The following is a 23,231-nucleotide window of genomic DNA, read 5'->3' on the forward strand; positions in this document are numbered from 1 at the left end:
TATCACTTCACACATGGCACAGTATATATGGCAGAGAGTTAAAGGTGGAATATGTAGTCAGAGTTAATACCAAATATTGACACTAGGTGGCAGCACTTCAGCCTCCATCCACTGCTGCACTACCAGCACCACGCAGTGCTTTTTGTTTCCATTGACTGTACAACATGATTCAATCCATGTTATTTATATGACAAACTATGTGTAGTGTTCTATGTGTGTAGCTGACATGTTGCTCAGCTTCCATTGGACATATACTAGATGGAAGCTGCAGCAGGATTGGCTGATGACTGATCACAGGTGTGAACAATCAGCCGGTGACGAGTGGAGCAGGAGCAGCTGCCCATGCTGCAGAGACACAAACAGCAGCAGCACTCTGTGACCCATGTCCACTCTGTGTGTCCTCCAGACAGTCTTAAGATTAAGATTAAGAAACCTTTATTAGTCCCACATGGGGAAATTGCATTTTTGCAACAGCAGGTACAGACAGCAAAGGATAAGTTAAGAAAAGATATATGATAAAATAAACTACCAATAAAATATAGAATAGAATCATCAACAGTTTACATATGAACAGTTATTGCACAGGTGAGTGGAGGGAGAAGTGGTCTGTAAGAAAACTGTACATAGTGCATCAGAAACTAAATAAATAATGTGTTGTACACTGTGGTGTGTGAATATTGCTCCTATCAGAAGTGGTTATTATACAGTCTGACAGCAGCAGAGGTTGTGTAATGACGCGGCTCACCAGCAGAGGGCGGGTGACGGAGCAACAAGCAGAAACTACAGAGGAGAAGAGACACAACAAAGATCAGAACAGACACACTCAGCTCTTCTCTCTGAGACCATGATGATACCGTCACATATCATCACTGCACATGTTTTGGCTGCACGTCTGGAAATGAGAGGAGACAGAACATTATCATACATGTTGCATAAGTGAAGTCACATGACATGCACCACTGTAAATAAAGGAAATCACATATTTTAAGACACTTAGAGCATAGAGCCCAAGAAATAATATAATCTAAAGCTCACAAGACACAAGACGAAGAGAACAGAACAGAACAAATACTTTATTTATCCCAAACTGTGAAATGTTTTCTATGCAGCAGCAATGTACAGGGTCAGTATCATCCTATCTGGTGGTAAAAGTCTTTCTCCCCGTCGGGAATCGAACCCCGGTTTCCGCGTGACAGGCGGAGATACTATCCACTATACTAACGAGGAATGCTGACAACCACCATCTGTCATAGCAGCCCCTGGTGCGGTCATGTGTCAGCTGGGGGTGTGACGAGAGTGGCTACGTCAGTAACTGTGGGCAGACTGCAGGTGTGTGTGCACCCAGACCACACAGGTCCCAGCTGAGAGCAGCCGGACCTTCCTGTCCTCCTGTCCATCGCTGTCCAAGGTGAACCGACCACCAGACCACAGGGCCATTATTTATTTAGCAGGAAAGAAGAAGATGCTCTGCAGCATTCAGGTGTGTTAACACAGTGCAGAGAGAGGAAGACATTGAACAATGGTGTCAGAGCGCAGCTGTTGCTGCATCAACCAGGAAATCAAACTGTTTATATATAGCACAAACTGTACGTTCATAAGTCACATGACATGCACACTGTAAATAAAAAGGAAACCACATATTTTTAAGACTCTTAGAACACAGACAGAAGTATGAATTATATATGGTTACAATCAAAAATAATTGAATGCAAATAAATGATTTTGTGAAATTTAAATTAAAACTTAACCCTCAGGCGTCACTTTAATTTACTACCCTTTTGTGTCATTAGGGGACAAAAAAGTCCCCTTCCAGAAAACTGCTATAAAAAATTAACAGATTAATATTTTTTCATACTTTTTTCTGCATAAATATGTTAAACAACTTCAGCCCTGCTCAAAACTACCAAACATTAAATCATTTTGAGGAATTTAACCCTTTAAATGCCAGTTTGATTACTTGATGTCACAGTAATTTTTTTATGAAGAAAACACAAAAAATGAGTTATTTTCCACAAAACAAAAGTTAGGTGGCTGAGGCATTATTTTTATATCTGTCATGGATAGGTCAAAGATTAGCCAAAATATTGAGTTTAATGCATTATTAGTTTTTGTGTAGCAGCAGTTTTAAAATTTACTACCCTTTTGTGTCATTAGGGGACAAAAAAGTCCACTTCCAAAAAACTGCTATAAAAAATTAACAGATTAATATTTTTTCTTACTTTTTTCTGCATAAATATGTTAAACAACTTCAGCCCTGCTCAAAACTACCAAACATTAAATCATTTTGAGGAATTTAACCCTTAAAACACTTAATTTTTTATAGCAGTTTTTTGGAAGTGGACGCTGCAGGCCGACAGTGAAGGAGCTGCTAGCGGACTGTGTCTCTTCATGTTCAGCTCATGTGGAGCTCTGATGATCTCTGCACTTTGCTGCTGGAGAGAGTCCGCGCGCTGCGCAGCGGCTTCTCCTCTTCTTCCTCTCAGAGATGAAGTCAGACTATCAGAGCTCCATCAGAAGCTGTTTTCCAGCTGAGCCGCATGTTGCTTCAGAGACTCAGAGGACAACCCGACATCTGCTGATGTCACTTTGTCCCAGAGTCCGGCTGTTGCAGCAGCATCAACAGACGCCTCGCTTCAGTCTTCTCCATGACTAAAGCAGGTTGGTATACACTACACTCTACTAGAATTCCAAGTGTAGCAGTATTTCAGGGCCTTTCTGATATGAAGTCTCATGTTTTGCCTCGTGGTGGCGTGTTTTTTTTTATTAGGAAGAGTTAACAGACGAAGAGAGACGACCTTCATCAAGTGTTGGCCCACAGACATGTCAAGGTAAGGGCTAGTTGTATTTGTATTCAATCATTGGGTGTTTTATTTATTAATTATTTCAATATTTCCTGTGTTTTTCAAGATCACAGAGAAAAGAGCAAAACTGGAAACTGCTGCCCTCTGCAACATAAAGGCTGAACACAGTCTTGGTGAGGAGACCATACAGCAGTGGGTTTCCCATGTCAAGCAGCAGTTCTGGGTGAAACGTACAATACTTCACATCTATAAAGTAAATGAGACTGTCATTGATTGTAGTTCTTGTCTAGTTGTTGTGTTTGACCCATTTAGAGAGAGTCTACTCTCCAGGGTGTATGAAGACCTGAGAGCTGACACTGAGAGCCTCACTGTAACCTTCTGCTTAAAAAGCAAAGCCTACATGGCCACCATGGGTGCTGGCATACCTAGTTATTTAAACAAAGAAAAATATGGCACATGTGTCTTTGTGTTTTCAGATAACAGGCAGGCAAGACAAACCAAAAGAAAGACAATAACAGAGCTGAAGAAGAAGCTGCATGAAAAGGTCTTACAGTACACACCCTAGTGACCGATGATCCAGTTGATGTGGACTCCGCTTGTAGTCTGACAGAAGGCTACATCCTGCCTTGGGAGAGACCAGGAGAAGGTATAACTGGTATACACAACTCCCTATTTTATTTTGAATGTCTATAATGATAAAATCAACATTTTTATTGTAAAGGCAACACCTTCAGGTTGGAGAGGTCCGTCTTTGACCAGGTAATGCTGCTGAAGCGTTGGAGGAGGAGCAAATGATCCTGGTGAAGGAGATGTCTCAGCAGCTCCAGTCCCTCCTCAAGGAAGTGCAACAAGTGGAGTGGCTCAAAGGACAGACTTTGGAAAGCATCACAACTATCAATGGGTCATAATGACTGTATTATGCATTGTGATTTGCAAACATTAGGTGTTTGTATTTAATGAATGAGTGAAATATATTCTAGATATAAAAATATAGTTCACTCATTTCTATTTATGAACACATTAGTTAACGTGCCCAAGCACTTTCATCTTGTGTGATGTATCACTATTTTGTTTTCCTAGGGATCTGGGGGACCTGACAGAGGATGCTGTTCGTGGATTCAATGGTGTCCTTAATCGGAGGTGGCATTCACTTAAGCATCGAGAGGAACAAGCAGCAAATGCACACAGAGGTGCAGCTGCTATTGATGGAGACTACAGATGCGAGCCACCAGAGGACTTTGAGGACATGGATGACCATGGGTTCAGTAGCCCGGAGTCTGATGAGGAGGACATGTAATGGACACTAAACTAATGTCTGATGTAGATACACATATGAGCCATGACATTCTATCATTTGATTTCTGACACCTTTTCAGAGCAAGCAGGAACTATGTCTGCACGTTTAAATGATATTTGATGCGGTGCTTTCATTAATAAAGCACATTGATTTGCATGTGTTTGTGTGTTTCTTGTCAGATTCATATGACTAAAATAACATAAAGGTACTTTTCTTATTGGTATTAAATCATTATTATTCAAATATTCAGTACCTTATACTTGCACAGAATGTACCTAATCCATACATACAGTATACAGTACTTATAGATACAGGAAGTATATACAGTAATTACACATTATTCATTGACTTTACACTATTATTCTGGAGATGAAGCAGAGTGACACTGAAAAAGTGTTGTTGGAGGATGAACTAACTTTACCCCAAGAGACATGCAGCTCCCTGTTTCAGATGATGACCCTGACATGAAAATACCATCTCTGCCATTTTTGGGGGCACAGCCTAAACTGAGGCATCTACAGAAAGGTCTTGATGAGCTGAGTAAATGTACATGTGAACCAACACTCTCCTCCTATTCTAAGCCAAGTTAGAGAGCCCCAAACTCACCTTGACCTTTTGACCTCTGGAATCTAAATGGCCATAACTCTGGAACACAGGTGGTCAGCAACAGTGTTCTTGACAGCTCTTGAAGGATTCTATTACATGTGTCAGAACCAGATATGTGGCTCTTTCTTTTCGGGTCAGAAAGTGCATAGATGCTTACTGCCTGCATCATTCCCTGCTGTCCTTTGCTGTTATAATTATTATTTATTAACTGATGATATATGGGATTAGAATCCTGCCATAATCTGAATCTGAAAAAAGGTTTTGAAACCTTGAATAATTATTTGAAAGGCTGAAAAAAAGTTTAGAATCTCTGCAAATATAATTTTTTATTTGAATTTGTATTTTTCATAAGTGCAACATGCTTATTACAGAGTTTCATCATCACATCTGCAGAGATTCCAACAGCACTCCTGCACAAAACATCACATCCTCTCCCACTGACCAGGTATGTTCCCTGTCCCGAGCCAGCGTGAAGACATCTCTCAGCCAGATCAACGCACGCAAAGCTCCTGGTCCTGACAACATACCTGGCCGTGTGCTCAGAGACTGTGCTGAGGAGCTCGCTGAGGTGTTTACAGACATCTTCAACATCTCACTGAGCCAGGCTGTTGTCCCCAACCTGCTTCAAAGCCACCACGATCATCCCTGTGCCGAAGAAGTCCACCCCCGCCTGCTTCAATGACTACCGTCCAGTAGCACTCACACCCATCATCATGAAGTGCTTTGAACGGTTAGTCATGAAACACATCAGACGGCCCTCCCTCCCTCTCTGGACCCCTTCCAGTTTGCATATCGGCCCAACCGGTCAACCAGTGATGCTGTTTCCACAGCACTCCACACAGCTCTCACCCACCTGGAAAATAAGAGACTCATACGTTCCCATGCTGTTCATAGACTTCAGCTCAGCATTCAACACCATTATCCCACAGCAGCTCATCAACAAACTGGACCAGCTGGGGCTTCACTGTTAGAATAAATTGTAATTAGAGGACGAGCCACATGAGGGGGTTGTGCGCGGCGCACTGTGCAGCACGGTATTTACGTATACCGGGGTAAAATGTGGAGGGTTTTGGATACCGCCTAACCCTAACAAGGGTTTTTGTCCCATAACACCATGTTCCACTGGTTTACCGTCTCTTTTTCAGGCACCAGTGAGTGCTACTCCACAGCTGTTCCTTAGTGCTGGCTTTATAAAAGGTGTCCACTCTATTTGTGACTCTACTGGACTCTTGGGTCTGGAAAAACGAATCCATGAGTCTTTGTATTTTGTAACCACTACCAAGCATCTTGGTGAAACTATATTTAAACCTATATTACTGGAACAGTAATACTGATAGCATCCCCCTGATGACTAAAACTTGTAGAGCTGAATATGCAGTCCTTCTATGGACAGGCGATGTGTGCATTACCACGAATCAGTGGAGCACATACAACATAACCCTTTGTCATATGGCATTATTTAATGTGAGCGGATGATAATGCTATTCTCATGTTAAGAACTTTCCCTCATCAATAAACATGCATCTAAACAGATTAAACAGTACTTTATATAATTCAATAAGCATCAGCCTAAAACAACAACAACAAAAAACTGTTCAGTCATTCTAAAAGAGCACACTAGTGCATCATCGGGTTTATAGGCTGTTGTACAAACAGCTGTAGAACTGTAAAAAGAAAACTAGCTACACCCTCCAGGGACTATTTTGCTCCCTACAAGGACAAGCTGCTCTCTGAACTGTTAGTCTGCCAGTAAGCAAAAACCCAATGGCTGGCTGAGTGTGGTCATTATTTAGATGTCTTTTTAATGGCAGTGTGGCTGGTCTCTGTTTTCTAACTCTAATTCCTCTCATGATGTTCACTCTCATGGCTTCTTTAAAATCCTATGAGAAGTACTGCAAGAGCTGGGCTTTATGTTTGTGCTTTTGCAGAGGGATCTCAGGGTTTGTAGTGAATTTAGCTTGTGTGTAATGTCACAGCCATAGAGTTGCTTTAGCAGATTCCGTACCACCACCAGCCACTGTAGCACCAGGACAGAGACACACTGAAAAAGAATAGCCACAGCTGCCTACACATCTTCATTTTACCGTAACACAAGGCAGGAACCATGTAAGTGCAGAGTATCATTGATTTTTCCTTTGTATGATTTGCAGTAGTGTTGTCTGAATAAAGGACTCACTGGAATGCTTCTGTCAGTGAGATTGTTATTTGAACTCTCCCACTGCAGAACAGAGAACAGAGGAAGAAAGCATTCTTTGCACAACAACAATTCGTTTTTGTGGTAAAGAGAGACCTCAGCAGGCAGAAACAAGAACTGCAGAAAGGTAGGCGAGGCTCACCACAACAGAAGAAGCCTCAAACTATAGACATATATATACTTACCAGGCGTGCCAAACTGGATGCAGCTCTCCAGAGTGCGTACAAAGCCAGCATCACTCAGCTTAATAATGTGCAGGCTGTTGGCCTTCTCCATGTTTTTTACCCACTTGTTGGCCTGTCCTTGGGGATCGATCATCAGAGGCCACCGTCTGGCATTACTATAAATAACACACACGTACACAAACACACACTCCGAGTGATCAAAGGGTCTGCCTCGTCAGACTGAAAGATCTGTTAACCATGAGACATCAGAGCAGTTGGGGTGTATTAGGGGACAATAGCTGAGATGTAGAGAGCAGCTCAAGGATGAACAGTCACAGACGGATGGCACCACGGGCCAAACAATCCCAATCCTCTGTTAATCAATCAGTGCAATCATATGCTTAGTGGAAAAAAATAACAGCAGCCAGCAGTGTCAATATATATATAAGCACCCAGAGTAAGGTGAGGCTTAGGTTTTAAAGCAGATTTGCTTGTTTGTTTTCTGTCCCAGTGTGCAGGTGTACAGCACCTTTAAAGAGCTGCTTAAGTGAAAGGCAGAGTTCCTGTTTCTGTTCTATAATTCTGAGACACTGGCTGCTCAGTACAAATATAGATAAGACACCTGCCGAATAGGACTTACGAGATTATGATGCCATTGTCTATGGAGAAGCTGTCAGATGGAAGGCCAGCAATGGTCCATTCACGGATCTTCACTGGATCACCCAGCGAGCTCATAAGAGACATGTTAGACGAGCAGGGAATCCCTCTGCTCTTACAAAGACTCATCCACTCCTTTGTCTGTTGCTGGGGAGGAACACATTACTGGTAGTGACTTTGTTGTGATGTAGTAGTGACTACAATGAAAAAGATATATGTAAACATAGTCCCAATGTGGAGTGTTAGTGTCCTTCTAAGTAACCTAGTTTCAAAGATGACCTTCTAAAAAACTAGCCTTGTCTCTGAGCTGTGAATAGGAGTAAAGCACCTTGCAGAGTCAAAGTCCTTAGGAAGTGACATTAGCCTTACAGTTGAAAAAATTCCCCTGTGCTACCTGCTCCACCAGCTGTTTGTACCTGTCTGTAGCTGGAGGTGAAGGCTCCCAGGTAAGCCACGATGCCTGCTGAGATGAGGATGTCACCGGTCAGGTTATCATAGAGCTGTCCGAGATTCAAGGCCATCTCACTCCAGCGCGTTTTCTCTCCACCCAAGCCTCCAATCAGCTGCTCAGCTCGCTCCAGCTTTTTACTGCACAAATCCACCTGAAGGACGTCATCCAGAGAGGAAGCAGAAACAATTTATGTTCACCGGAGCTTGTGACTATTAAATATGTATTTATTGTATACAAGCTATTCAAATTCAGCATTTTCTCCTAATAGACCAAGATATGATTACAAACCTGATTCTCCAAGTCAGCCTTTTTGTTTTTATTAGCATCCAAAGTTTCCTGAAGCTTGGCCAGTTTATCTTGGACTTCTTTTAGGGCAGCCTGCTTTTTCTGCAAGCTTTCCATGGCCACACTAAGCTCACCCTCAGCCTGTGCTAGCTTCTCTTTCTTAGGAGCTACCTCCTTGGCCACTCTGAAGAACACAGGCAATACAAAGGTGAACATTTTAAACCAATGTACACCATAGAAAATCTAGAACAATGAACCCATTTGCATTTTATCAGCAGAAATTAGTAAGGACACCAAAAAATTCTGCAAGTTAAGATTGTGCAGAACAATACTGATATAACCGTAATGATTCCCATCTTGGATCTGTCGTGTTAGATGAATCACTGGGGACATAGCTCATGCATGGTACACACCAGGAAAATGATTTTTCCTTTGATACTTACTAAGCTTCATGTTCATTTTAATATTCATTCTCATAACTAAAAACACGGGAGGAGAAGAGCATTACTTACGCGTCATACTTGTCCATCGCACACACCCACTTACACATGCCCTCAGCTGCAGTAGATGCAGTTTTAATCTTCTCTGGTACAAAATCCGAGTAGGTAATGTACTTATTACGGATAATGGTCATAAGATGTGGTGGGATGTTGTCCTTGTCATACTCATGGAGGCTTGGAGAAACCTTAAGTCTCCCAAAAGCTTTTTAGCTGGGCCCCAATAGTCCTCCACCTTTTTACCGGAGCCTGAGGGATCCGGTATACGCTCAGGCTTGATGCCTTTGAGAATGCAAATTGCCTCCATGACCAGCTTGACAGCTGTGGGTGGGCTTTTCATAGACTTCACCACTGTGATATCCTGTAAAGAGTAGAACCCCTATTCACTGCTCTATTCTAGGATATACAGCTTTTGAGTATGATGACAAGAAAGAGGACCCATCTCTGACTTTACCTGAGTTGTGAGTGTATTCAGCGCAGCGAGGGCTGACTCCAGGATAGGCATTGCTTTAGCCAGGTCAGCATCACATTCATCTTTGATGGCCTTGGCAGCCATGGCTTGTTCATTTGCCACAGACTCGTCCACTTTCACAACCTTTTCTGTCTCTGCCACCTCTACAGATTCATGTTCAATCACCACCATCATCTCGTCTACCTTTTTGCTGGCCACAAGCAGCTGGGGCTGTAGAGCCTCCAGCTCGACCTGCATGGTGGCCACTTGGTCTGCTGCTGACTCCAGCTTTTCAAGACCCACCTCATAGCGACGTTTAAGATTCATCACCTCACTTAGAAAAAGACACACAAAAAATGAATTTAAGTATGTAGCATTAAACATAATCACAAATTACAAAAAATGACATATGGATCTTACGTTCTTTTTGTCTTCAGCAGGGCTTTGAAGGTGGAAATGAGCTCCAGGTACGAGGTTGGAGTGACATAGTTGTGGCGCAGCAGCTCATTTAAAAAGCGGAGTGAGAGCTCAATGGTTGAGGTGTGGAAACTCTTGCACATGTTAATGCAGCCGTCTCGAGTCTCATCTGTCATCTCAACATCCTCCAGGAAGCGGCAGGCCACCGCCTGCAGAGCATCTTCAGGCCAAGTCTAAAAAAAAAGCCATTGTGTTACCAGCCCTCGAACACTGTTTACTCTTTCCTGGGAAATGTCATGAATTACTAATGAATGCATGCCGAACTACAGTACATGTTGTTGCTGTTGAGTGGTAAACAAGAAGATTAACTGTTTGCCAAACAGCATACCAGATCTCATGCAATACACACATATACTCACCTGGAACCAGTTTATGGTGCAGCAGTTAATGAGGGCAGGAAAACGTCTCAAGCGGTCCCTGAAAGCATCACCAATGGGACTCATGGCCAACACCACGTGCAGCTGTGTGCGACAGCGCTCCAAAAACATGTTGAACAGGGACAGGGGGCTGCCATCGGTTTGTTTGTCACGATCACGCTGCCGGTCCAGTACACGCATTTGCTCACAGATTTGCTGCTTCTCGTCAACTGCAAACAGGTTAGGCACCTAGAAACCAGATTACACCATACACCTGTCAATGTCCATTTGTCTACCCATACATCTAGACTAGCATCCATACTTCTAACATGCTTTGTATGTGTTTATGACATGCTCATCCATTCATGCACACATATTAAGAAATTCTTTGATCAAAACGCCTTTAAGTATGTGAACCCCTTAGCAGTTTGGATGTTTCTGCTGTTTTACCATGATTTTGTCATTTTATCATCACCAGTTTTTATGTATGAAATCTCAGATCTATATTTTATATATTTTGTACCGTGTTTTCACCGGAGTATACGTCACACCAGCCAAAAAATGCTAATGAAGAAGAAAAAACCATAGATAAGTCGCACCAGACTATTAGTTGCCCCAGCGGGCCAGTGTAAATCACTATGTTTGCAACCTTGCCTCTTGAATTCCTCCTAACTTAAATGGTGCGGCTGCAGGACATGGAGCGTGAGACACACACATTTCAACAAGTCCTCACGCTGAGAAATGATTAGCTTCACCGCACAGAAACTCCTATAAACATCCTGTAAATGTGTCAAAGGGAGACTACTGTGTGCTCATATAGCTGTCTGGAATTAGCGACCTGTCGGCCTATCGGCTCAGCTGCAAGCACTCGTTCCATGAACGTGCTCGTCACCTATGCTCGGAATGCAAAGTGTGGACAAGCTGGAGGTGGAAGAGAACCGTCAGAAGAGGGACAGAACAGCTGGCATTATATTTTGTATATGTATATTTTTTCATATATTTTTCATACCCAGCCAAAGGATGAAAAAAAGTGCGACTTATAGTCCGGAAAATATGGCACTTGTTTAAGTAGCCTAAAAACTACCCCTTGTATTAGCCATTACTTCAACCAAACGTCTTCTGTAAGCTCTTCTGTAGTCTCTCGCATCTGCTTTTAGGGATTTTTGCCCACTCCTCCTTGCAGAACTCACCACAACATTTCAATAGGATTAAGATCTGGACTTTGACTGGGCCAATCCTGAGTATGAATTTTCTTTCTCTCAACCCTTTCCTTTGTAGTTTTGCTGGAATGCTTTGGGTCATTGTCTTGTTACATAATCCATGTTCATCCCAGCTTCAACTGTCTGACTGATGCCAGGAGGTTCTGGTCAAGAATTTGTTGATATACTTGGGAATTTATGGTAACTTGAATAATATGGAGTGTCCAGGTCCAGAAGCAGAAAAGCAGCCCCAGACCTTCACAGTTCCACCACCATGCTTCACCATTGGGAGGAGGATTTTTTTCTTCATTTGCAGTGTTGGCTTTTCTCCAAACATGGCGGTTTTGTTTGTGACCAAATAACTCCTATTTTGGACAGAAGGCCTCTGGCTAAGTTGAAACGGGCAACTTTTTTTTTTTAGAGCAGAGGCTTCCTTCTAGCAACCCTGCAACAAATGTCATGGGTGTTCAATTTTCGAGTGATCGTAGTCGCATGTACATTGGTCCCAGACACTGCCAGAGAGGTCTGCAACTCTGTAGAGGTGATGTGTGGGATGGCCTTTACCTTTTTAGTGGCTCTGGGTTATAGTTTTAATGGGTGCCCACTTCTTGGCAGTGTTGCTGTCATGGTGAAGGCCCTCCATTTGTAAATTATTTGTCTTACAGTCGATGGATGGAGCTGGAATCTTTTGAGATATAGATATAGGTCTTATATCCCTCCCTAGACTGATAGGCTATCACTACCCTCTTCTTCATGTCCTCGGTTATCCCCTGTCCTCTCGGCATTGTTGATGTGTATGGGACCATGTTGGTTGGTTGGTTTCCGCTCTCTATTGAATAGTACAGGCCAATGATGCCTCATTTCATTGGTCGACTTAAATGATTAATAAAGCACACACATGTGTTTCACCTTAGTCTGTTACCTGCTTGACTTAATCAATGCAGTTAGGGGTTCATACTTTTGCACATACACTAATTCCAGGTTTCATGTAGTTTATGGGTTCCACTAAACAAGTACATGCAACTGATAAAACATGTATCTGAGATTTCAGACATAAAAACTGGTGATGATAAAATGAGAAAATCATCCTCACGGGGTTCACATACTTTCAAGCAGCGGTGTATTTCCTTTCCATCCACTTTACCTCACCGGGTTAGGGTTAGGGTCATGGAAGTCACAAAACATGAGGCTGCGCAGATCGTCCTCAGTGACCTTTCCATCACTGTCCTGGTCCAGATGCTGGAAGAGCTGGTGGAAGATTTCCTTCATGTGATCCTGAAACACTACCTGCAAATGACTTACAAGCCAGGACCGATCGTTGTCATAGACCAGTCGATCATAGTACACTCTCAGGACCTGAGAATTATTAAACATAAAAGTTTTACTTATTTATTTAGCTCTCTATACTGTATGTGTACTGTAAAAACATTACCTCATGGACCCATAATCGTTTAATGACAGATGGCTCAGCCGCAGTCTCCGGCCGGGACAGGCAGATGCCCTGGATCACCCGTGAGACATCACGCAGATTGAACAAGTAATGGGACTTTGTAGGAGTTGGTAGCAGGTTCTTGGTGGCTTCCTCGTACACTGACACTGCTTTTGACAATTTGAGAAGTCAGGGCTGCAAATTGCTTTGGAAAGGAAAACCTGTGAATGAAATGATGGATTTAAGATTAGTTTGTATTACATAATCATACAGTAGGCACCATAATTTGATTTGATTTTGATAAACACTAACATCGAAAACATCTGAAGTAACTCTTAAAATTAGGTGATGTATCTGTGTAATTGTTTAGGTGGATTTAAAACCTGCTTTAGGATATGTGGTCTCTGCCGTAAACAATGTAGCAGTGCAGGGAAAAGAGGATAAAGAATACATCAACCTCCCAAGTATTGAAACACAAATGAATTATATATAGTAACTGGAATGTATTATTTTCTACCTCCACAGCATTGTAGATTCTAAAAAAACAACTGGCAGCACCTGTTGTATTACAGAGTACATTAGTAGACTATATGTAGTAGTTTGGGTATGAACATTCTAAGTAAAACACACAGAGCATGCTAGATTATACACTGTAGTTACCTTATGGTAAAATGCCAATCTATGATCCTGGAGAAGATTGTATACATAGTCTTCTCATCAAAGTCATTAATGGTGATCATGTTGAAGTGCCGCAGGAAGCGAGGTGTGACTGCGTTTCGCCCCCCACCTAGAACACAAGCAGGACAAAATCTAGAGAACAATTCTGAAAGCTGTATTTTACCATGTATGTCCGGTCCAGGTGAAGGTCATTTCATACTGTATTTTAACATTCAGTATTCTTTTGGGCTTGCAGAACACAGCATGATTATTACATAGAAACTAATCTGAAGGGAAATTGGCTTTGCAATGTGGAATAAAGTCTCTGCTCTTTAAAGCATATTTAGGCATCAATTTAAGAAATGGAAATGAACCAAGAGAAAAAGAAACACAATTTAAAAAAATGTTTGCCAGTAATTTTTGTCAAGTGTGTGGGTTTGATCAGACAATACCAGAGACGCACAACACTTAAAACACTGAAAAACTGTCAGCTCAGGCACCAGCAGCAAATACTGTTGCACTGCCGCCAGCCGAGAGCGGCAGCCACCCCTTTCTGTTTCATCTGTCGCTGCCAGCAGCCTCAGTGGACACGGCTGCTTTCATGTTTACACTGGTAGCTGCAGTGGAGGCGGATGTAATAAACACGTTCTATTTGTAAGAACCTCAAGGCACCGAGGAGGTTCACATAATAGTAGGGAGAGGTTGGAGACACTAACTCCAGAGCACTTTAGCAGAAGGTAAGTAACAGGAAGAGAGTACTGTACTCATCCTCCAAAGAGATCAAGAGCTTTGAAACAACATAATTGATGTAACAATAATATTTCCACTAAAGAACCTTGAGGTTTCCACAGCTGCTACTCACCAGGTGGTCCCATAGCACACATGATCTGGATATCCACCAGGTTAATCATGGAGCAGTCCTTCATGTCATACCAGTTCCAGTGATCCAGCCACTGACGCAGCAGCTCCACCGGCGGCTGGGCACCATAAACCTCCATGGCTGGCATGTTCACATCATCCACAAACACAACCTGATAAGATGTAACATTATGTACTGATCAAAACAATGCACCTTTGTACTGTATTTCAACATGTATGCTTCACACACTGTTCAACTGCCAAAACAGAATGACTGCATGCTGTTCAAATATAAAGCATGAAGTGATGAAGGAGCTGTACCATTTTCTTCCCCAGTGGTGGGCCGAACACTCCTTTGCGGCGCTTATCTAGCTTGGACAGGATAATGTTTTGGGTCTGGGCGGCTGTAGTCTGGGCTGAGAAGTTGATAAATAATGGGCTGTATACATCCTTCTGCAGCTGATTCAACAGGAAGTCCTGGGCAAGAGATATTTGATATAAGCACTGTTTACAGTATTCAATCAACATGAACATCTATGCATTTACAATGAAATGGTCACACTGTATGAAAAAACTATTCAGAAATTCATATTCAAAAATACGCAGACAAGCAGGAGGCGGAGAACAAGTAGAGCTCCTCAGTGAGATGATCTCACCCCAGAGTCTCAAGTTCGAGCACATGGTTGAACTAATGAAGCAAAGGGAAGAAGGGGAGGATTAGTCCTTGATATAAAGAGTCAGAGCTCTGCTGAGAGATGCTCTGTATTCGTCTCACACCCGGTGTCTGTTGCTGTGCTTCGTCGGAATGATTTGTGTGGTCAGAGCATTCTCTCTATCCTGGGACATCATAGAGAGGAATGCTCACATGGACAGTGCTTTTTCAACAATTACTTCTGCTGACAAAGACATCTTCATAGTACAAAAAGCCATGTCGGTCCACAAATCTTATTCCTATTGAAATAAAGTACATATAAGCTAATTAATTGTACCTCTGAATGCTGTATCAACATTCAGGGTTAGAAAGCTAGTGAAGCTGACTGTGTGATAGAGAGACACATGTAACAGATGCCCTAGGGGCATTTGGTGTTAAATACTAGACATTAGTATACATTAATAAGAAAGTCTGATGCTGGGGGAACCTGCTGAAGGTGAGGGATTCCAGGCCCATTTCTGGAAGATGATTTTCAGGGTGAATCTGAATCTGGTTATGGCAGGCCAGGCTGCCAAGTTTTATAACACAGCTATACTTCTAGCATAATTACGTATCTGACAGTTCCTGGGAAAGACTTTCTTAACATCAACATATCAAAACAAAACATTGGTGACTCACTGTAATGTAGACACTCTTGCCAGTGCCAGTGGGGCCAATGACAACAGTAGGCTTCTGGTGTTCTCAGTGGGAACAATGATCTCATTAAACTGCATGTCCTTGGATATGGGGGGAGCAGCCTTTAGCTTATCTGTCCAAAGCTCCCACCTGCCTGGGCCCTGCCGAAGAAAATGGAAGATATATATTTGTGATGTAAAAGACTGGGATATCAAGTTTTGCTTTGGTCTAAACTTTAGTCAAGGACATTTGATGACATAGAGCATACGCACTTATTTGTCTGTATTGTAGACATTAAGTAGAATATAGGTATGTGCACATTAAATTCTGTGGTACCTTTTACTTTAATAAATATTAAATAAATACTGTACATTGGAATCTTCTTACCCCCAACAATCAATCACTGTGGGAAGAACTACTGCACTTTGTGTCTGTTGTCAGTTATACTACAGTATAACCACATGTAGTTTTTTTGTAGTTCATCAAGAAGTAACTCAACTTGTGCTCAGTTGCACAAGCAGCAAAAGCAGCAAAGACTTACCTCTTTAATAAAGCAATACTGGTGGACTGTTCCCTCAGTGGGCAGAGGAATGGTCAGCTGTTTGGGTGGAGCCTCAACAGTGGCCAGAATGTTGTAGAGGGTCACGGTGTCCTGGCTTAAGGGGCCTTCCAGTATCTCTCTTACCAGCATGTCAAACTTGACCCGGCCCATGTCATCACAGCTGGCGCCCACTGACCACACCAGGCTGAACACGAAGATGCCCTTTGTAAAAGGAAAGGACAACTTTTATAATATTTCAGAGTAACAACTCTGCTGTATGGTATCTACCTTTAATAAGGTTGATCGACTTTCATGTGATCAAATCATCACATGAATTTAAGGACATCGTTTCATTCTTTTGTCAGAACCTACAGGGCCCATAAAACCCTTAGATCATAACACACCAAACAAATGGAGAGGATAGTTCTTGGAATGTACATTATTAGTCGGCAGCAGAATAGGTAACAAGCCACACTGTAGCAAAAGTATATAACAAATCATGTTCACACGCACTTTAGGATTTTCAGCTGGAAATGTCAGGGCACAGAGAGACTTGGAAACAGTGATTTTAATGTACACCAACCATGTAAATGAAGGCGTGTACAGATTATTTCAAGAGACAAAGAATCCACAGAGAAGAGAAAAAAACGCAGCAGGGATACCGTAGGAATTGGAAATAAGGCCAAAATATCAGCCTCATGATAGCTGCTGCTGTTACAAACACTTTGATAATGAGAAACACAGGAGTGAGGGCTGAAAGGCATTGATCAGTGCAGGTTGCCACAGGGGGATAATAGCAGTGCCATAAAAGACAGGATTAAGGCACAAAATCAATTGGAAGCCATGCAGGGGGGCAGCAGCATCAGCTCATCTGCTGAAACCTCTTTTGTTATGTGTGGGCCTTTAAAGGTCGGGTAGGAGATTTCCTTCTGATGCACTTTTTGTTAAATTAGTGTAACTTCTCTTTACAATCCGATAACAACCGATTAGTTCGGCAGCTTTGCTTTAAAATGAACATCAGCCAATCCTCACCCCTGCACGGAGGATTGGCTGGTTGTCACTCTCTTGCTGCTCTGCGTACATCAGAGAGGTACGTGCATGATGGCTGAAGTCACAGACTGGTTGGGAGGCGTGGCTTCGGGGTGAGCTCGAGAGAAAGGGGCGTGTGTTTACTTTCCAAATCTGGCCGACTCTCACTGAGTTTTCAAAATCTCCTACCCTACCTTAAAGGAAGCAGACCTGATGAAAAGTAACCCTAAAGTTGAAAATATAAGTAAATGTGCTTTGTTTTAGTTTATTATATCTGTATATCTTGGGGGCGGAGGGATTAAATGACACCACACTTAGTATTACAACTGTCTAATTTCAATCTTTTTTTACGATTCACATTCAATTTAATTTTTAGTTTCACAGCTATAACTCACTAAAACTGGTGTCAAGTGTCCTACTACTGTAGGTCTCCTCCACTTATCAGTGTGTGACAGGCAGAATTATCTCACCGTTTGACTTTTAGCTTGAATAGACTGTCTGCTCCAACATTGAAGGTCAGTTGCTTGCATCAAGTTTTGAAGTTGCATGATAAAATGCGTTCTTTGAGAGGTGATATCATGTCTATTCCCTTTTGTATTTGATGTGAATATCACACAGCTGTTCCTTTAAATTCAAAACTTTGAGCCGACATTTTCTACTCTGTCTGTTAAATCAGGCCTCGTAGGCATCACAGTTACAGAAGTGAGGACAGTGACCAAATTGTTTAACAAGCGATACGCTTAACCCTTTCACAATCTGATCTTGTTAACAGTAATCGTGCACAAACCTCCAACCAGGAGCAGATGTCTTGCTCTTTCATATTCTTCAGCTTTGCTTCATGGTGAAACTCATCCATCATGCAGTCCATCAGGTTCATCAGGGACCTTACTAGATTGGTGTCAGAGGTTGGAGACAGTTCCTGAAATCAATCAAAAAGAGACAACTCAGATCAAGGTAAGCTGTATGTGTGTGTAACTGAAGGGTAAAACTAAAACCAGAGAGGTCTAACATTAGATATGAACCCATCAAGATTCAAAATACTTATTTAGGTACATTATTAAATAGCAACCAGCTGTTAGGAAGGTTTAATCAGCTCAGCACCTTGGCGGCTTTTCGTATGAACTCCAGGCATGGTGGCAGTATGCGGTCAAAGAGGGCGATGATGAGGTCTTTGTGAGTGGCATTGACTGTAGTTGGCAGAGTATTGAGCCAGGACAGCATTAGAGGCCGCCAGCCAAGCATATGGGGCTCCATGTAGATCATACTGCAGCGAGACACCTGCAACAAAGCACATATATCACAACTGAGAACATACAACTTGTACCCTGTACGAGCAAAGGAATATTCACATTATTAAAAACTATTGGATGAAGTGCTAGGACCTAGAGGCGGACATGCAGAGTATATTGTAATGATTATCTGATGACAATGCTGCAGCCGTTATTGCAATCCTGTAGTACGATTAGCTTCAAGAAGAAGTACAGGCAAACTATGAGCAGAGATAAGAGAGACACAGAAAGTTGAAACAGAGAAAAGAATTTAGGAAAGTACAAAATAATATAAATCAATCTTTATAGACAGAAAGAGAAGAGAGATCAACAAGCACTATGCACAAAGGGAGAAGGGTTCAATGTGATCACAACAATTTCAATGCCTCTGCATTCGGCATGATGAAAGCGACAGATGCCAGGCTATAAAGAATCAAAAATAGAAGTGTCTGTATTAAGAAAGTACAGCGAGGGATGTGCAAAGGTGTTCTCCTAAGGCAGCTAGGTACTGCAAGCAAAACGCTTTATTCCTGCCTCACAACAAAGAGCCATAGGGAAGGAAAAGACACGAATGGAAAGGTCTTTTGTTTTGGCAACTGACAATTCATTAGACAGCTTAGCCACTTGTGCCAGTTGATTAGGAAGAATACCAACACTGTTAAATAAAAGTGCCTCTCACCGTGGCTGGTGATGCCACCTCCAGGTCCATCGGCTCAAAGATGAGGCTCATTTGGGGTGACATCTGAATGATCTCGCCGCTCATCAGACACAGCTTCTTGCTGTCATCAAGCACCGTGTTCATGTTCTCGATCCACACAGCGTCCACTGGGCCATCAAAGATGAGCCATTTTCTGTCAGGACTCTAAAGAGACAAGAAACATGGCAGCACATAGCTTGAAGCAGCAACTGCAAAACAACTGACAAAAACCCCGATTTATTAATACTGATCACACCATGGGAAGCTAAATTCTGAGTGATTATACAGCTGATAGGTTCATAAGAAGTGCTCAAAGGTAAACATGGTCTCCACCTCTGAGAGGATTTCCAGCAGCTCCTCATTTGAGAGGAAGAAGAACCGTGGGAAATAGAGACGTTTCATCTCCAGGTAGTTGTTAAGACCTTTGAGGATCATTTCCAGCAACTCGTTTGACTTTTTTAGCCTTTCCCGCATGTTGTCAATGGCTATTACTGCCAATACCTGCTTGTCCTATACAGACAGAAGAGAACATTGCTTTGAAGCACTGATCACAGAACATCAAAATACAGAGTAGATTTTTTAGTAGATACTTTATGTTCCACACAGTACAATAATCTAAACCTATCTGATTGAGATGACACCTCATCTGTTCACTACTTCAATATCCTCTGAACTGACAGGTAATCATCATGAATATGTTAGCAGGTATGAAATGAAGACAGGTCACATTTATTTGGAGTAACAAAGAAATGAAAAGAACAAACTACACAGTGATTGTGGAGTGAAAAATCTTTTGGATCAAGTCACAATGCCAAAAACAATGTAGTGTGTCATCCAATGGTCTTATAAGATCGCTAAAAATCGCACAGTGTAGAGAGGCCATAACAGTCACCTGTGTCTCCAACTTAGACTACTTTTAAAAAATAAGAGCTTCATCTTTTTCAATTCTTAAATTCAGATTGCTGATTCTCCTTCACATCAGCGTTCAGAGCAATGCTTCAGCTGCAGCTATCAAACTTGCATTTTCTTCAGGAAATGCTTTTCTAGTTTCTATTTGATGGTGCAGTCAGGCTGGGCTTCCTGGAGGACACTGCCTGAAATTGATGTGTCTCATTTCAGCCAATTACCCTTTGGAAACTCTTTGACGATGCTGGTGCTACACTCACTGTCTATTCTCGTTCTGTTGTTTTTGCCTTGCTCCCTATCCTTTCCAGCTGATTCACTCTTCTATCTGTCCTTCTTCCTTATTCTGCTTTTTGCATGTACTGTGTCTGCCTGAGACCGTCCTGTATTTCACACTCACCCACTGCTATGTTTATGTGTGTATCAGCCCACCTGGCCATGTTGATGCAGCCGCATGCTTCAGAGCTGTGCACTGAATTTTGAATCTGACCTGCACCATAGGAATGTGCTCCTTGAAATCATCCACCTTAGCCTTTATGGTGGTCACTATGTTCATCACAAGGGGCATGTCACTGAAGCCCTTTTCCAGCTTATATAGAGTGCGCCCATAGTTGCCAACATCAGCTTCTACCTACATGGGTTACCTACCACAACAAAACAATGATTATGAACTTATGAACTTACTCTTAACATTACTGCAATATTATTATATATTATCCTTGTCTTCTTACCCACTCAGGGTACAATTTGGTTTCCACACGAGGCTGACAGACCTCAGCATGAGCTCATAGACATTAAGGAAGGCCTCCTCGTATATTTTGAAGTCAGGTTTAAACTTGACCTCCCTGTCCTCAAGGACCAAATGGAGAACAAAGCCTGGGTGCTCACTTGCATGGACTGAGCGCTAAGATGGTGGAGAGCAAAACAAAACAAAAACAAGTGCAGCACAGGACTTTATGAAATGATCTTTTCAGCTCAGTGTGCATTGCTAAACTGTTATAATATTGAAGCTTACCGGATCTTGGGAAATCAGACATGTGTAGTCCTGCATTGAGTCTATTGCAAGGCTCTGCAGTTGGGAAGTCATAAGAGTTGCTGCACAGTTGAAGAAAGATAGTAGGTTCGCCGGATTGCTTTGGGAAGGCACTAGTTTGTGCCTTGAACCTCGGAAGTAAATGTTTTGTACATCGAGAAGCCAGCTGGAAATAAAACCACATTCAGAGCATATTAGCTAACAGATGTCAGAACACACCCATAAACTGACCATTGCTCTCTCCTCTTTAACATGAAGCAGAGCTATCTCAGCTCTGTGTTATTGCTGAAAAAACTGTTAGGGTTTAAGTTCAGTTTGACCGGCAGGCAACAAAAGGCTAAGATACCACCAAATGAACAAATGCAAGGAGTAGAGCTGGACAGGTGGTAAAGAGCTTAACTGAAGAAAGATAGTTTGCAATGTCTGAAAACAGACTTGTTGTATTAGTGTCTCCTGACCTTCTTTCAAAACAAGTCCTTGGTGCTGCTAAGAACTCAATGCGTTGTTTGCCTTTTGCAAAGGTTTATTAGACAAAAGGCAAGCTGAAACAAATCCCCAAAAATCCAAAAGGCAAAAACTGAACTAACACTAACCAACCAACCATGAACAGAGAAAGTGACACTGTAATGCAGGATCAAACAGCAGCACAACACACGACAAACTGACAACGAGGAGACAAGACACAGGCGAAAACAGTCAGTGCAAGGCAACAAGGAAAGAAACACAAGAGGACGTAAAACACACACAGACACAAAAGGAAAACCAGCATTCAAAATCAAACAGGAAGCAGAGGACACAGGAGGAATAAAGCCATGACTAATTAAAAATCAAAAACAGAAACAGTCCTTTTTAAATAAACTCAAACAAAGGAAGCAGACAAAATAAAACAGTGATCATGACAAGAACATTAAGTCCCAATTCCCATAATGCAGCAGCTTTTAATGCAAGTGACCTTTTTTAAAAGATAGAAACGTTTCAAACCTAAACCAACGCACTAGGTCAACATGCTGGTCAATGATGCTGGTCAAATAGTCGTCCTTAATCTCATCCACCAGCAGCTCCATTGTTGTCCTGAAGCTCTGCAGGTGGCAGGGAATCCTTCCCCTAATGGTTTCCAGCCATGTGTCCTGCAGGGGAGCCACATTTACGAGGTCCATCCCTCTTTGGATGTAGAAGTTCAGCCTCTGTCGGAAGAGCATTTTGCATCATTGTTAGTGGCAGTATACATTTTATAAGACTGACCTCCTTTGCACACTGTGCCTGCTCTACACAGGCACATCGTCTTGTTTAGCGCTCAATTTAAACCCAGGTCATTACTACAAAACTAATGTACACCAGAGTTACTTTGTTGAATGTAAAAAGGTGAAGACATCTGTACACAACTGCAACCACTGAGACCAACACAACACAACAGTCAATAGGCTGCTATATCGGTGCTTAACCTCCATTAATTATGGGCAAAGGCACAGAGGGCTTATGATATAGATACACAGGAACTGATCAGCCTGATGGCCTAAGATATATAGGCTCCTGCATATAGAAACTCTTTCAGCATCGACTTGGTGATCATGTGTTTTTACCATGTTATCTGTGTCGTCTTCCTCCTTCTGCTGGCTGAAATGATAGAAGAACAGAAAAGGTGCAATGACTGTCAGTGTGAAATGAAAATAATTAGTAACTCTATCCTCAGTCGGACATGAAATGAACCCTCGACAGACTCTGAACCAGTTACTTGCCGGATTGTCCTCAGCTGTTCTTGGATATCCATATGCCTTTTATGAAGCTGTGCCTGAGGCTTTCTGTACATGCTGGAACCCCCACGGATCCATGCCGCCCTTCTTCTCTGGGCTTTCTCAAAACTTCTACTGGGTCCACTGTCTTCCATCAACACATCTTCTGGAGGACATGATGGCAAACAGATGCACCATCACACTCACAGCAGTATCAAATGATATGAATTGATTATCAGTCAAAATGTGAATAACATGTGTGAGTACTACACCCACGTGTGGAAGCTGCTTCAGCTCCCCGTGGTTCTTTTCCCCGTGGATGTT

The 23,231-nt window shown here is 42.2% G+C and overlaps 1 pseudogene; it reads right to left on the reverse strand.

Moving 5' to 3' along the window:
- Nucleotides 1–5,085: 5,085 nt before the first annotated feature.
- Nucleotides 5,086–23,202, reverse strand: LOC114430295 (dynein heavy chain 7, axonemal-like; annotated as a pseudogene).
- Between the last annotated feature and the right edge of the window lie 29 nt (nucleotides 23,203–23,231).

The sequence above is a fragment of the Parambassis ranga genome, unplaced genomic scaffold (genome assembly GCF_900634625.1).
Source record: "Parambassis ranga unplaced genomic scaffold, fParRan2.1 scaffold_22_arrow_ctg1, whole genome shotgun sequence".
NCBI lineage: Eukaryota > Metazoa > Chordata > Actinopteri > Ambassidae > Parambassis > Parambassis ranga.